The sequence below is a fragment of the Muntiacus reevesi genome, chromosome 3 (genome assembly GCF_963930625.1).
Source record: "Muntiacus reevesi chromosome 3, mMunRee1.1, whole genome shotgun sequence".
NCBI lineage: Eukaryota > Metazoa > Chordata > Mammalia > Artiodactyla > Cervidae > Muntiacus > Muntiacus reevesi.
Window position 1 is genome coordinate 175786982 of NC_089251.1, and position 16507 is coordinate 175803488.

At 38.1% G+C, this 16507-nt stretch overlaps 1 protein-coding gene across 2 annotated transcripts in view; it reads right to left on the minus strand.

The window, feature by feature from the left end:
• The window catches only part of GRM1 (glutamate metabotropic receptor 1), a 397765-nt gene that overhangs the window by 107081 nt on the left and 274177 nt on the right, over positions 1–16507 (minus strand). The gene's annotated exons all lie outside the window — the stretch shown is intronic.

Below are 16507 nucleotides of genomic sequence, written 5' to 3' on the forward strand. Positions count from 1 at the left end.
AAGTCCTGGTGAATCCCAGATATGGGTCCAGGCAGTCTGACTCCCAAGCCCAGGGCTGTTTACAACTAGACCACAAAGCCCCTTGGTTGCTCTAAAAACCAGAAGAAAATAAAACCCAGGTGCTCAGGTCTTCTCAAAAAGAGCTAAGATTTCAAGGTTGCAATCAAGACCATTATACGAATTACATTATATGCTGTAGAAAATTGATTTATCTCAGAAACATAACAACCACAGATTTTGCTCCTGAATATTGTTCAAATTTGCATCTCTTAGAAGTAACCAGATGCTTTTTTCCCCTAATGCTATTTCAAATTAGCAGCATTAAGAGAAAATAATCTAACTCCCTAAAATAAAAATAATCTTCCTGCTTGCTAAATGAGAGTTCACTGGCACTTTATCCAAATCTTTAAATCTTTAAAGTTTGTTCACTTTCTAGAACATTCACATCTCCCATGATTGATGTTCCTCTAGCTTTACTCAAGTGTATATATGGGCCAGATCAAACCTCATGTGAGTGGCTGTGATCCCTTCCCAAGAACGGGTCAAAGAAAAAAATGCATTAGATAGACTTATACAGGCAAAGAGCAGTTCATAAAAGACTATCTCAATAGGCCAAAAGTACTGAACTCAATTCTACTGAAACACAACCTGGAAGCGTTTTTAAGGGTGAGCATGAGACTTTCCCGGTGGCTCAGTGGTCAAGAGTCTGCTTTCAATATAGGAGACACGAGAGACGTGGGTTCGAACCCTGTGTTGGGATAATCCCCTGGAAAAGGAAATGGCAACCCACTCCAGTATTCTTGCCTGGAAAATTCCATGAACAGACGAGCCTGGTTGACTACAGTCCATGGGGTTGCAAAGAGTTGAACATGACTGAGCGCGCGCGTGCGCGCACACACACACACACACACACACACACACACACACACACACACGAGCCAGAGAGGACATGTGAGAGGACTCAAAGTGGAGGTTGGCCAGTGTGAATAAACCATTTGTCTTTGATAACTGTCACTTATCTAAATTAGGTTCCCATCTTTCCACACAAACTGAGATAGGCATCTAGTATCACTCTTAATAGCACTCTTAATAACTGGAAAAGGTCAGTTATCATTTTAATTCCAAAGAAGGGCGATGCCAAAGAATGTCCAAACTATTGTACAATTGCACTCATTTCATGTGCTAGCAAGGTAATGTTCAAAATCCTTCAACTTAGGCTTCAACAGTATGTGAACTGAAAACTTCCAGATTTACAAGCTGGATTTGGAGAAGGCAAAGGGACCAGAGTTTAAATTGCCAACATTCATTGAATCATCGAGAAAGCAAGAGAGTTCCAGAAAAACATTTACTTCTGCTTCATTGATTATGCTAAAGCCTTTGAGTATGTGAATCACAACGAACTGTGGAAAATTCTCAAAGAGATGGGAATACCAGACCACCTGTCCTGTCTCCCGTATGCAGGTCAAGAAGCAACAGTTAGAACTGGACATAGAACAACAGTCTGGTTCCATATTGGGAAAGGAGTTCATCAAGGCTGTATATAGTCACCCTGCTTAACTTCTATGCAGAGTACAGCATGCGAAATGCCAGGCTGGATGAAGCACAAACTGGAATCAAGATTTCTGGGAGAAATATTACTAACCTCAGATATGCAGATGACACCACCCTTATGGCAGAAAGTGAAGAAGAACTAAAGAGCCTCTTCATGAAAGTGAAAGAGGAGAATGAAAATGTTGGCTTAAAAGTCAACCTTCAAAAAATGAAGGTCATGGCATCTGGTCCCATCATTTCAGGGCAAATAAATAAGGAAACTGGAAATAGTGACAGATTTTATTTTCTTGGGCTCCAAAATCACTGCGGATGGTGACTGCAGCCATGAAATTAAAGGACACTTGCTCCTTGGAAGCAAAGCTATGACAAACCTGATGGCGTATAAAAAGCAGAGACATTATTTTGCTCATGAAATTTCATCCAGTCAAAGTTATGGTTTTTCCAGTAGTCATGTATGGACGTGAGAGTTGGGCTATAAAGAAGGCTGAATGCCCAAGAATTGATGCTTTCGAAATGAAGTGCTGGAGAAGACTCTTGAGAGTCTCTTGGACTTCAAGAAGGTCAAACCAGTCAATCCTAAAGGATATCAACCCTGAGTATTCATTGGAAGGACTGATGCTGAAGTTGGAGCTCCAATACTTTGGCCACCTGATGCAAAGAGCCGACTCACCGGAAAAGACCCTGATGCTGGGAAAGATCAAAGGCAAAAGGAAAAGGGATGACAGAGGATGAGATGGTTGGATGGTATCATGAGTTGAGCAAACTCTGGGAGTTGGTGAAGGACAGGGAAGCCTGGTGTGCTGCAGTCCACGGGATTGTAAAGAGTTGGACACAACTGTGCAACTGAGCAATGACAACAACGTCACTCTTAATGGTCACATTTCAAAGGGATGGATCCTAGGTCACTGAGAAGAAAGTTCTCTCTGCAAAACTAGCCAGAGGTTGGGAGAAATTTTACATTTCAAAGGAACAGAGAAAGAATTGACACTGGCATGATTTTTAAAGTAAAAGCTCTGAGAAAAGGGACCTTAAGGGGCTCAAAGTCAGGAAGAAATGTGTCTAAAGTCTAGTCAAGCTTTGAAGAACATTAAGAGTGTCATGGTCAAGAAATGGATCTATTCCTCTATCCACTATCTATCTATCTATCTATCTATCTATCTATCCCTGCAGAGTTTCTGGAACACAAACATTGACTCTGCCAGAGAAAGTTTTGGGTCAGATACATATGACAGACTGTAGCTCACTCCTCTCCTTACCTGAGGTCTCCTCCACTTAGCTGAGCTGACTGGTATAATTTCATTCTAGAATCTTAACAGTAAACCACAAAGGAACTGCATTTTCAACAGATCAAGGGTTGTAGAAGGTATAGTTGATGTAACACGATTCAGAACTAAAGGAATTTTGAAGTAAGGTATAGTCTAGCTAGACCAGAGAATGTATATATGCATCTCATAAACCCACTAAAATATAGATTGCTATATTTTGCATGGATCTTTCTCTTCCCTTTCTCCCTTCCTCCCTTCTTTCTTTCCTTCCACTTTTACTTAGCACCCTCTATGTACCAGATGCTCTGCTCTGCCCAGGATTCAGTTGAGAATGAGAAATTCTATCCTCTTCCTCCCTAGTGTTACAGACTTGGGGGAAAACAGACATTAAACAAGACTTGCAAATATTATGGAGGTAAAGAAGGAGAAATGACCAGTAATTGGAGAAGGAGGGGCTTCAGAGCCCAATTAGTCTGGTGTATATGTGAGTGTGGGTGAAGAGATGATTAGGGATGGCTTTCCTGAGAAAGTGATGCCTGAACTGAGACCTAAAGGATGAGTAGGCATTAGTCAGATCCGGATGGGAAGAAGGTTCCTGAAAGATTATCCAGCACACAGGAAAGACCAAGACTCATTCAAAGAATTTAGGGTCTGTTCATTGGAGCATAGAGAGACATTAGCAAGAGGTAAGGATGTGGGCAAAATTTCATCCTAGGAATTGTTAGGCTGAGGACTACAGGAGGTCCTCAAGATATTGTAAAACTATCATTTATTGAGGTCATTTAGCTCTGCCCCTGGTGGTAAATAACCTGAGTATTTTGGGGAACAAATCCTCAGAAAATGATTGCCAATCAAATAGATGAAGAGAAAAAAAGGCCCACTCTTTTATCTTTCCATATCCTCTAGCTAGAAAGGCTTGAACTAGTTTAATTATTTAGATGTATTCACATTTATATCATAACTATACCTATAGCAGTTTGAAGATGAGAGCTATTGTTCATGTCATACTGAAAAGGAGGGTAAAAGTAAAACCAGTTTAGGCTTTCAAGAAATCCTGTCTATGAATCTGTATTTAAAATCAAGATGACATTACTTGAAGGAAATAATTGCTTTTTGTGATGTTAAGCTTAGGGATAAAGTCTGTGTCTCCTAAGTTTTAATATTATGTTAGACTTTTATGCATGCTTATAGTCCAAATAAAAAACCTATAATTTTTAAAAGTATGAAATGAAATGAGCCTTCTCTAATGTTTATTTTCATTCTTTAGACAAAATCCATAAGTTTGTAAAAGCAAGTAGCATATGTCGGTGCTGGAAGCAGAGAAAGTGTGACCTCCTGACCTTTTGTACACCAATACAGAGAAGGACTTCATAAGAGGAAACTTTTTTATACGAATACAGACAACCTGAAGTTGGGGAAATTTCAAGGGGTTTAGTAGGGAAATCTCTACATCCCCTTTGCCATTGGACAAAGCCCTTTCCCGCTCCCTGTAGATGACCCTCTTCTAGAAATTAAAGTTGGTGTTAGATCCAAGAGGTCATAAAATCAAGGACAACCAAAACATGATAGAGAAAATATTCAAACTAAGATTAGTTGGTGAATATCCTTTGAAGTGTTAGTTGCTCAAGTTTTGTATGAGGTCTTAAATCTATCACATGTGAGATGTCAGGGAATGCTAACAAATAAGAAGTTACAGAAGAACATCCTTAAAGCAACTCCTTGTCTGTACATATTTTAAACATTTCTTCTGTATACCACTTGTTAAACATATTCACAGAGACTTTTGAAAATTTTTCATTGCTTAGGTGTAGTATTGGGATTTTTGATGGGGATATTGCTTTGGTGAATTCTCTGTGAAGCATGCTCGAAAGCAGTGAGCCAGTAGCTCTCCTGATGCCTATTATAGATTTTTCTTTCCTTGTTGACTCTGGAAGGCTGGTGGTAGTAGGGTGGTGGTAGGGTGGTTGTAGGGTGATGGTGGTAGTAGGGTGGTGGTGGTAGTAGGGTGGTGGTGGTAGGTAGGTGGTGGTAGGGTGGTTGTAGGGTGATGGTAGTAGGGTGGTGGTGGTGGTAGGGTGGCGGTGGTAGTGGTGGTGGTGGTAGTAGGATGATGGTGGTAGTAGGGTGGTGGTGGTGGTAGGGTGGTTGTAGGTGATGGTAGTAGGGTGGTGGTGGTGGTGGTGGTAGAGTGGTTGTAGGGTGATGGTGGTGGTGATGGTGATGGTAGGATGATGGTGGTAGTAGGCTGGTGGTGGTGGTAGGGTGGTTGTAGGTGATGGTAGTAGGGTGTTGGTGGTGGTAGGGTGGTGGTGGTGGTAGGGTGGTTGTAGGTGATGGTGGTGGTAGGATGATGGTGGTAGTAGGGTGGTGGTGGTAGTAGGGTGGTGGTGGTAGGATGATGGTGGTAGTAGGGTGGTGGTGGTAGGTAGGTGGTGGTGGTTGTAGGGTGATGATGGTAGGATGATGGTGGTAGTAGGGTGGTGGTGGTAGGTAGGTGGTGGTAGGGTGGTTGTAGGTGATGGTGGTGGTAGGATGATGGTGGTAGTAGGGTGGGGGTGGTAGGTAGGTGGTGGTAGGGTGGTTGTAGGTGATGGTGGTGGTAGGATGATGGTGGTAGTAGGGTGGTGGTGGTATTAGGGTGATGGTGGTGGTAGGATGATGGTGGTAGTAGGGTGGTGGTGGTAGGTAGGTGGTGGTAGGGTGGTGGCGGTGATGCTGTAGCCAGTGCTTGGCCACAGATGTGCTGCGGGCATCTGCTCAACCTCAGGAGTCTGGAGTGAATCCTGCTGTGCTGGGTGCTGATCACTCTCAGGCAGGGCTGAACTCGTATGAGGCACATTCACAGCCTCTAGTAGCTTCTGCTGCTCCGTTTCCCAATTTTGACTTCATTTTCTATCTGGGGTCTGGAAATGGAACTGTGAGTGAACAGGGTGAACATTTAATGGAAAGCCACGTGCCTTAAGCTTCCCTCACAAACACACAGGACTCCTGATTTCCCACACCCTCAACATTTTAAACAGCAATCCTTTCACAAGGTTGCTCTTCTCTTCTCACAAGAGCAGTGTTCTAGTCCTGTGAAATTTCAGTCCAAACTTATAATAAGATTCCTTCTACTTGATAAATTCTGATATTAATAAGAAAATATTATTTTTGATTCTCCCTATTCCAACTTGATAGGGGCTGTAGAATTGTTACTTTTGCATTATATCAGTTAAAATAATTTAATAAGCAAACTGATAGTAAAAAATGCAATAGTATTCATTTTAAAAGCCATACAAAAACATTTTAGAAACTCCTATTTATATTCAATTAAAATAATTACAGTCTTGAGAGTAAAGCAACTTGATTTGTGTAATGAATTCAAGAGACTGTGTGTACCCGATAATAAAACTATAATTCTTTAAAAATAATCCAAATATTATCATATAACCAAGGAAAGAAGAAAAGCATAACAAAAATAATATTTTCAAAAACACATGTAGACAAGCACAACATTCCATAAATTACAATGCTTAACTATATTTACAAAGGTTGAAGGAACATAGGGTAATGTAATTTAAGTCAAGAGATGTCAATGATGAGAAATATTTCGGAGGTAATGACAGTATTTTCAATAATAACTGAGAATGGCTTTACTCACTCAACATTCATTCACTGAGAGTCTTGCATGAGTTCAGCATTTTGCTGACTGCTGCAGATAATATTGCTCAAAAGTAGAGGCAAGGCTCCTGCCATCAAGGTAATTATAGGGGTGGGTAGTCTGGCCACTAAATACACAATAGCCATAGAGTTGCACTTACCTGCACTTAGGCTGCAGAAGCACAAAGAAGGAGCAAAGGGGTCTTGCCAAGGGAGATTTTACCCAAGGGGAAATAACATCTAGGATGAGACCTAAAGGATGAGTTGAAGTTGCACAGGTAAAAGGGAAGACTGGAAGAGGGACCAGCTAAAGAGGCGACAAAACTGTCAAACAACAGTGAGGCCTTCCGTCTAGAGCATACAAGGTAAGGAAAGGTAGGACAAGCAAGGATGAGATTGAGAAGAACCTTCACATCTTTGTTAAGGGTTTTGGATTTCATTTAGGATGATGAGAAACTACTCAGATTTTCAGCAGGAATGTGGCACGATTAGATTTGTTTTAGAAAGTTTGTTCTAGAAAGAACTAGAGTGTTGGTACCTGTGAAGATTCTTTGGTTCTAGAATTCCCAGACAAAAAATGTAGAAACAAACATAGACATGTACACACACATGCACACACAGCCTAGTTACGTTGCATTAAAAAGCAGAGACATTACTTTGCTGACAAAGGTCCATCTAGTCAAAGCTCTGGTTTTTCCAGTAGTCATGTATGGATGTGAGAGTTGGACTATAAAGAAAGCTGAACACAGAAGAATTAATGCTTTTGAACTGTGGTGCTGGAGAAGACTCTTGAGAGTCTCTTGGATGGCAAGGCGATCCAACCAGTGATCCTAAAGGAATAAGTCCTGAATATTCATTGGAAGGACTGATGCTGAAGCTGAAACTCCAATACTTTGACTACCTGATGCTAAGAACTGACTCATTTGAAAACACCCTGATGCCGAGAAAGATTAAAGGCAGGAGGAGAAGGGGATGACAGAGGATGAGATGGTTGGATGGCATCTCATCCAACTCAATGGATGACTGACTCGATGGACATGAATTTGAATAAGCTCTGGGAGTTGGTGATGGACAGGAAAGCCTGGCATGCTGCAGTCTATGGGGTCACAAAGAGTCAGACACGACTGAGTGACTGAACTGATGAAGGCTTAGTTGACAGTGTTGATGAACCAAGAACTGGGGTAGGAGTCACAGTTAGTTTATATTTAGTTTTAAAATTAGTTATTGCCATGAGTAAAGAACTGAAAAAAATGTAGGTATCTTTATTTAATTATCTAGGACAGGCATTTAGAGGTCACTCAGCCTGCTGAAAAGCAAAAGAGAATGGGATAGTGTCACTTTTTACTGTTCTGTACAGATGGGATCAGAATTCAAACAGAAGCCTTATCTCTAAAGTTATGATGTTTCAGTAGAAAAAGAAGGTGGGGGAGAAAAATGGAAGATATCAAAAGACAAAAGAGGAGGAATGAAAGGAATTAATTCTGAAGCAGCTGAAACTGATCAAGGTCACATCAGGTATCCTTATTTTCTCATCTACTCTTCACTCCAAGACCCTAACCCACCTCTGTCATCCTGAGCCTGGAATTATCTGCCACCTGGAGACTTGTGATTATCTTCCTCTCCTAGCAAAAATGTAGGGCAAAGATGTCTACTGATAAACAGTGCACACAGCCTTGCAATTGTGGAGGCAATTTCTTAAACCTTCTGAAGGCCATTTCTCATGTATTAATGACAATTTCAAGCCAGTGTAAAAGAACGGTGGGCCTGTGGGGAACTATTGTGGACAAATAGGCCTTTTTTTCTTCTTTAAAATTCTACTATCAAGGTAGCATCATAGTTTGTCTCTCATTCAACTAATATAAAGACATAATGTGAGGATAGGGACTGGTTAGTTAAACTTTCTAAGCCTCTGTTACTCCACCTACAAATTGGGGGTGAAAATGATGTCACCCTATTAAGAGCTGTGTCAGAATTAAACTAGATAATCCATATAAAATACTTATCACAATATATAGGTCATGATGAAGTCTTACTAGATATAGCAGTTCTTTATCATCAATCTCATGATGTAACCAATGTACTGAACAGTGTGATCCAAATATTGGTGCCAGTTAATGAGCTATTTGTTATTAATTGATGAGGAGACACTGAGAGTAAGCATTTAGAAAAACCTACAGCAGTTAGACATTGTTGCAAGGTGTAAGAACCTGATGGGTGGACTCATGTCTTTGAATAGGGTTTAAACACTTCCTTTACCAATTCACATGGTGAATTGCCTGTGACTCAAGCCTGTGCACAGCCATATGCAGTAAAACTCAGCTACAATGTGTGACCTTTTGAAATTACTTTGCCAAATGTAACCCCAAATTATATAAAATCTGAGAATAAATACTTATTTTTATCAGTTTGCTCTTACAATCACATTAAACTTTAATTGACTGTTTTATAACTTATCATACAAGATGACTTTCTATACCAGAGAAATAAAATTTTCATTATTTACTTTAATTCCAGTTGTATGTGGTCTCACAAGCTTCACCAGAATTTTTACTTACACGAAAAGACACTATTTGCTGAGTGTGGCAATGGTATTTGAATGTGGACAATGTGGACAATTTTTATTTCATAGAAACAGGGCAAAAAGAGTTCCAATGAAATTTACCTGAAAATATATTGGCTTATATGTTGAATTTATTCCTAATTGATGATGAAGTGCTGAAACCATAATGCATTATTTCTGAGGCTATTTTAGCTAAGGAATTTGTGAAATCATCAAAATAGTTGTTTGTAGCCCACTCCCCCACCCTACCACCCCCCAGCACCCTTTTCTACAGCTTTGCTTTCCTTTGTTTCAGTTTTCCACAGTCAAGCATGGTCTGAAAATATTAAATGAAAAATTCAAAAAACAAACAATTTATAAGTTTTAAATTGCATGCTGTTCTGAGAATCATGGCCTCTCAGGCTTGTGGTAAAGAATCCAAGAGATGCAGTTTCAATCCTGGGTCCAGATGATCCTCTGGAGGAGGAAATGGCAACCTATTCCAGTATTCTTGCCTGGGAAATCCCACGGACAGAGGAGTCTGGTGGACTTCAGTCCATGGGGTCGCAAAGAGACATGGGTGAACACCTGAGTAGAATGATGAAATCTCTGGAGGTCCTGCTCCATTGAGCCCAAGGTGTGAATACCCTTTTTCCAGGATATCCTGCCTGTTAGTCACTTAGTAGCCATCTTGTCTCAGTTGTTAGATTGACTACTGAGATATTACTTGTGTTCAAGTGACCCTTATTTTACTTATTAATAATAATGGCCCCAAAGTCCAAGAGTGGTGATATTGGCTATAGAGATATACCAAAGAGAAGGCATAAAATGCTTCCTTTAAGTGAAAAGGTGAAAGTTCTCAACTTAATAAGGAAAGAAAAAAATTGTATGGTGAAGTTGCTAAGATCTAAAGTAAAAACATATTTTCTTTCCATGAAATTGTGAAGAAGGAAAAAGAAACTTGTGCTAATTTAGCTACTGTACCTCAAACTGAAAAAGTGACAGCCACAGTGTATGACAAGTGTTTAGTGAAGATGGAAAAGGCATTAAATTTGTACAATAAGATATTTTGAAAGAAACCAGTTTACACAACTTTTATTACAGAATATTGTTTTAATTATTCTTTTTTTTTTTTAATGTCTCTGCGCCAGTCAGGATGGCTGCTATCCAGAAGTCTACAAGCAATAAATGCTGGAGAGGGTGTGGAGAAAAGGGAACCCTCTTACACTGTTGGTGGGAATGCAAACTAGTACAGCCACTATGGAGAACAGTGTGGAGATTCCTTAAAAAACTGGAAATAGAACTGCCATAAGACCCAGCAATCCCACTTCTGGGCATACACACTGAGGAAACCAGATCTGAAAGAGACACATGCACCCCATAGTTCATTGCAGCACTGTTTATAATAGCCAGGACATGGAAGCAACCTAGATGCCCATCAGCAGACGAATGGATAATTATTCTGTTTTATTATTTGTTGTTGTTATTAATCTCTTGATTGCATAATCTAGAAATTAAACTTTATCATAATATGCATGTATAGAAAAATTATAGTATATATGTAAATCAGTATTATTTGCAGTTTCAGGTATTCCACTGGGGACTTTGCAATGTCTCATCCATGTATACTATTGTATACACAAAACATAAAAGATTAAAATTTAAAACCATAAGAATCATTTGAAAAACAAGGCATTGAATTAAAAATCTGATAAAAGCGTATGTTTAATATTCCATGTATAAATATTAGTGTTTCATGGGTTTTATATGAAATGGCATTTGCAATTGCTAAAAATTAAATACATATATAGTTGATAAGACATTAGTGAATGACTGCATTTGCTTAGAAATGTTCAATGACTCTGGTAAAGAAGGTAATTCAAGGTCTACTTTCTGATACCATCATAGCTTGATGATTTCCCAAACTGCCTAATGATGTGGAAAACTAACTCCCTGAATAAACAAAACTGGCAAAGCATTCTTTCACTGTAAGTTGATGAATGTGCAAATACTGTTTTTTGTGGCAGTTCTTTTAGTATATGTGTGGTTTGAAAATGATAAAAATTAGAAGAAATAAATCTCTGCTCTGATTTAAATTCTCTTTCAGCTTTATGGCTGAGAAGTACAAGTAGCTCTAAATTTTATAATATTATGAAGAATTGTTTTATCCACAAATGTGGTTGGCAGTTTCTGCTTTATATAAAGGTATGTTCTGATGTTGCAACTGTCAGCATCAGGAAAACATTTGGAAGTACTTACCTAAGTTATGTCCCTTGTGAGAGAATGCAAATCAGTGCAATGCTTCCCTCATTGAGAAAAGTCTTGATTTCAAAAAAAAGAGAAAAAGTCAGCTGAAGTAAACGCTAGTGACATAGCATAAATTTTGAGTTATGTAAGACCCTATATTGGCTTCTCAGAGCTGACTATTAGCATTTCTCTTCTGAAAACTGTCTTCATAGACTAAAATTATCAACAATGGTGATACACACATCAAGTAAACCAGTTCAGTTCAGTTCAGTTCAGTTGCTCAGTCGTGTCTGGCTCTTTGCGACCCCAAGAATCACAGCACGCCAGGCCTCCCTGTCCATCACCAACTCCCGGAGTTTACTCAAACTCATGCCCATCGAGTCGGTGATGCCATCCAGCCATCTCATCCTCTGTCGTCCCCTTCTCCTCCTGCCCCCAATCCCTCCCAGCATCAGGGTCTTTTCCAATGAGTCAACTCTTCACATGAGGTGGCCAAAGTACTGGAGTTTCAGCTTTGGCATCAGTCCTTCCAATGAACACCCAGGACTGATCTCCTTTAGGATGGACTGGTTGGATGTCCTTGCAGTCCAAGGGACTCTCAAGAGTCTTCTCCAACACCACAGTTCAAAAGCATCAATTTTTCGGCGCTCAGCTTTCTTCACAGTCCAACTCTCACATCCATACATGACTACCGGAAAAACCACAGCCTTGACCAGACGGACATTTGTTGGCAAAGTAATGTCTCTGCTTTTTAATATGCTATCCAGATTGGTCATAACTTTCCTTCCAAGGAGTAGACGTCTTTTAATTTCATGGCTGCAATCACCATCTGCAGTGATTTTGGAGCCCCCCAAAATAAAGTCTGACACTGTTTCCCCATCTATTTCCCATGAAGTAAACCAGTAAATACAACAAATTGGAGATTCTTTTTTATTTTTTTACCAGCACAGACAGTTATGATAATATGGAATCTGACCATAAACAGTTATTTTTGGTACTGAAGAAAGAAATTGTGTCAGGAGTATCTAAACTGCAAAATAAGCACTTTGTTTCTTCAGGATAAGAAATAAAGTTTGTTCTGACATTTAAACATATTAATAGGAAAGTCTGACTTGCTGTATTGACTGATACTTTGGATATACTTAATAACCTTTATATTTATATGAAAAGCAATAATTCAATTACTTTTCCAAAGGAACACTAAGATTAAAGAGCAAAATTAAAAGTTAGAAACTGCAAAGAACAGGTTTTTTTGTAGATTGCTATGTTAGCCGCTCAGCCGTGTCTGACTCTTTGCTACCCCACGGACTGTGGCCCACCAGGCTCCTCTGTCCGTGGAATTCCCCAGGCAAGAATACTGGAGTGGGTTTCCATTTCCTTCTCCAGGGGAATTTTCTGACCCAGGGATCGAACTTGGGTTTCCTGCATTGTATCACAGTTTTAACTTTAAAATAATGGTCAATGAGTAAAAAAAAAACGATCTTGATATATCATCTGTAAAGTGTTGTCAGCAAACACTATGAATTTGATTGCTTTATTCTCCTTGGACTACCTAACAAAATATCATAGCTGGAGACTGGTGGCTTAAACAACAGAAATTAATTTTCTCACAGTTCAGAAATCCAAGATCAAGGTTCCAATGGATTAAGCTTTGCTGAGAGCCCTCTTCCTGGCTTGCTGACTATGTAATCACATGAACTTTCCTTGGCATAAACAGAGACACAGTGAGAGGGAACAAATTCTCCGGTGCTTTTTCTAACAAGGACACTAATCCTATTGGATCAGGGCTCCACTCTTATGACCTTATTTAACCTTACTTAAATTCCTAAAGGCCATATCTCCAAATACAGTCACATCAGAGGTTAGGGCTCCAAGAGATGACTCTGCAGATATTCAATTCAGTCCATAGCAGATGGAATAATACTAAATTATCATTCATTTAAAAATCTTCATGCAAGAAACTAATGTATCCAGAATTCACATATTTCAACGAAAGATAATTTAAATTAAACCAAAAAATTATGGAATAAATTATTGGAACTGGTTACTGATAAAGAATTAAGAATGACCTTTGAAAATATATCATCATTCACTTTACTTGATTCCAAAATTTAAAATAAATATCCAAAACTTGCTGAAATTTCTATAAAATCTCTTATTCTATTTTCACCAATAGACTTTTGTGAGGCTGGTTATCCTACAAGGAATTTTAGAAAAACAAAATAAAGAAGTAGTTTATATATGCATAATCCTATGGAAGCATCTTTGTTTATCCAACTGAGATTAGATAATTTAATAAACTCATTTACCATTAAAAGTTTTTAAATGTTGATATGCATGGGTTTTGTTCAAAATGTCCACATAAGCACTTAACATACGGAGTCTCTACTTTGCTTACAACTTCATGTTTATTTATAATTATAGAATATTAAAAGTTACAAGTATAATAGTAATTTTCTCTACTAGTCATCCAGGCACAAACTTTCAATGAATAACAAATATTTTTTTTGGTAATTCTTTCTTTTCTCCTTTATTTTATTATATTTACTGACATGAGATTTTATGCCTGTTGAATCTAATAATATAACTTTGGGCTTGTATTTGTGTGTCTTTATGCTGTATTTAATTTCTTAGCAATTTATCTTTTTTATATTTTATCAAAGTACAATCCATACCAGATTGGGGCTTACAAAAATGGAACAGAGTTTGAGAGGCACTGTTCTAGAAGATCTCTCTGTCCTTTATGCTTTGGAAATTGTTAAGATAAAGACTTTGCTATTACAAGAGTTCCAATAAAAGACACCTCAGAAACTCCATCTCAATGCTTATGGTAAATGAAGCCATGACTGTCAGTAGAGTCTTTTCATTTTGTTGGGAAGCTTGTAAAGTTCTACAGAATGAAACAACAATTCTTTGCTCCCTGTTTTAAATCCCTGGCAGTGTTATTGCTGCTGAACCTTTCTTTTTTCAGGCTCCTATGCTGTTTGAGGGAGAGGCTTCAGTTTCCCAGATAATTGTTAAGAACCAACTGAAGGCAGGCAAGAGATTTAGAAAAAGAATGCAATAAGGAGGCAGACTAATTCTGATTAGAGCATAAACCAGACTCTGGCACTCCTCTGCTTACAGCAAACCAGAGCCTTTTCATCTCACCCCAAACCTTTTAAAGAGTACCTTAAAAATCCCTGCTTATTCTGAACCATGTTAAACTTTCTCATTTCCACAAGTCTACCTTTTATTCTACTCTAGCCACCCTGGCCACCTTGCTGTTCTTCAATGAGCCAGAGATATACCCTGGCCTTAGGATCTTTGCACCAGTTTTTTTTTCTGCCTGGAATTCTGGAATTCTCATAACTTGAATATTTGCATAGCTTTCTCTTTCACTTTTTTCAAGTCTGCTCATATATCACATTATCATAGAGGTCTTTCCCTATTTAAAGCTGGGATCTTTCTCTCTATTCCTCTTTTCTATTCCCCCTTTCTCCTTAAAATATCACTATCTGACATACCATATAAATATATTTTCTATATCCTTCCAGTAAAATGGAAGTGCCACATAGGCAGAGAGGTTTTTCACCTTTTCTGTTCACTTATATCAATATAATTTCAGATTTTAAACTAGTTCTTGGTTCATATTAGTGCTCATTGTACATTTGCTAAATAAATTAATGGATAAAGACTCTGTGAACTAATTTATATTCAAGAATCCATAGAAAATGCTATGAACAGTGGTATGCTAGAGGCTCCTCATACCAGCTGGCAGGAACCCATTGTCAACATCTTTTCCTAGATATGCACTAAATGATTTCATGTCAGTAGGTTGAAATTGGTCATAATGAAAGTAATTACTTCATGTATATATCAGATTCCATAAGCAAGTACCATAAACTAAGTGGCTTAAAACAACAGAAATATATTCTCTTAGAGTTCTGGAAGCTAGAAGTCTGAAACCATGGTCCCCTGTAGCCATGCTTCCTGGATTAGTATTCAACCTATTCGACAAATCTTTTAAGAAGGCACAATTTAACCCATAACAATGGGCAACCACTACAAATCAAGACTTTATTGTTCTACTTTGTTTCATTTTTTTTAAGAGAAGAAAGCAGAAGTGTTAGTCACTTAGTTGTGTCCGACTCTTTGCCAACCCATGCACTGTAGCCTGTCAGGCTCCTGTGTTCATGGAATTCTCTAGGTAAGAATACTGGAGTGTGTTGTCATCCTGGATCTTCCCAACCCAGGATCAAACCTGCGTTTCCTGCACTGCAGGTGATGCTTCGCCATCTGAGCCAACAGGGAAGTCAGTTGTTAAACTACCAGCATGCCACTAACTACAATATGTGTTACATTTTCTCTGAAATTCAGGATTAGTTGTGAATTTCTGACCTGTTAGATGAGCTAAAGGTTATTTAAATAATTATTGTTGAGTTATAAAATATCCATAATTGAAATTAAATGCTATTTTTTTTAAATAAAAAGTTATTTTTTATGAAAGTTATGGTTACATGGTTTATATATTTGAATCACTTTACTTTTTCTTTCTCAAGAATAGATAATCACATGCTAAGAAGCATCAAAAAGTATAAAACATCCCCAGGACAGACCAAAATACTTTTAATAAATACAATGAATTTTACAACAGATTTATAGTTTATATTTGCAATTATTTGAATTTGAGCAGTATATTAGCAGCTTTTACACTATAATCAGACATGTATCTGTGAATGCTTTAGGTCCCTCAGCTTCAAGTTCTTAATGATACAGCAATAAGTTGTTATGTCTATAATTTAGTAAGTCATTTTAATAATACAAGAAAATTAAAACAAAGATAGTATATATTTACAGAGTACTTTCCAATTTTATATTCGATGTACAGTAATTCATTTAGAGTACATTTTGATTCATTGAAAAATAAATTCAGATCTTCTGATAGCTGATTCAAATCAGTTGCATTATTTCATTTTTTAATAAATATTTCCTGATATCCTACTTAGTGTCAAGCACTATCAGATCCTGAGAACACATTAATTAATAAAACCAGAAATGTTCCTATTCTTCGAATTAAATCTAAATTAAACTTCATATGTGGGGCTCCTACTTCTGGCCACACTGGAGTAACAAATAGCAAATCTATTCTTACATTTGAAAAAACCAAAACATTGGACCAAATATATAAATCAATGGCTCTCAAGACATTTCACATTGGATTATGGAGGACAGTGGTCTCTGGAAAGTGAACACCAAATGAGATGAGCCCTACAGCTGTTTCGTC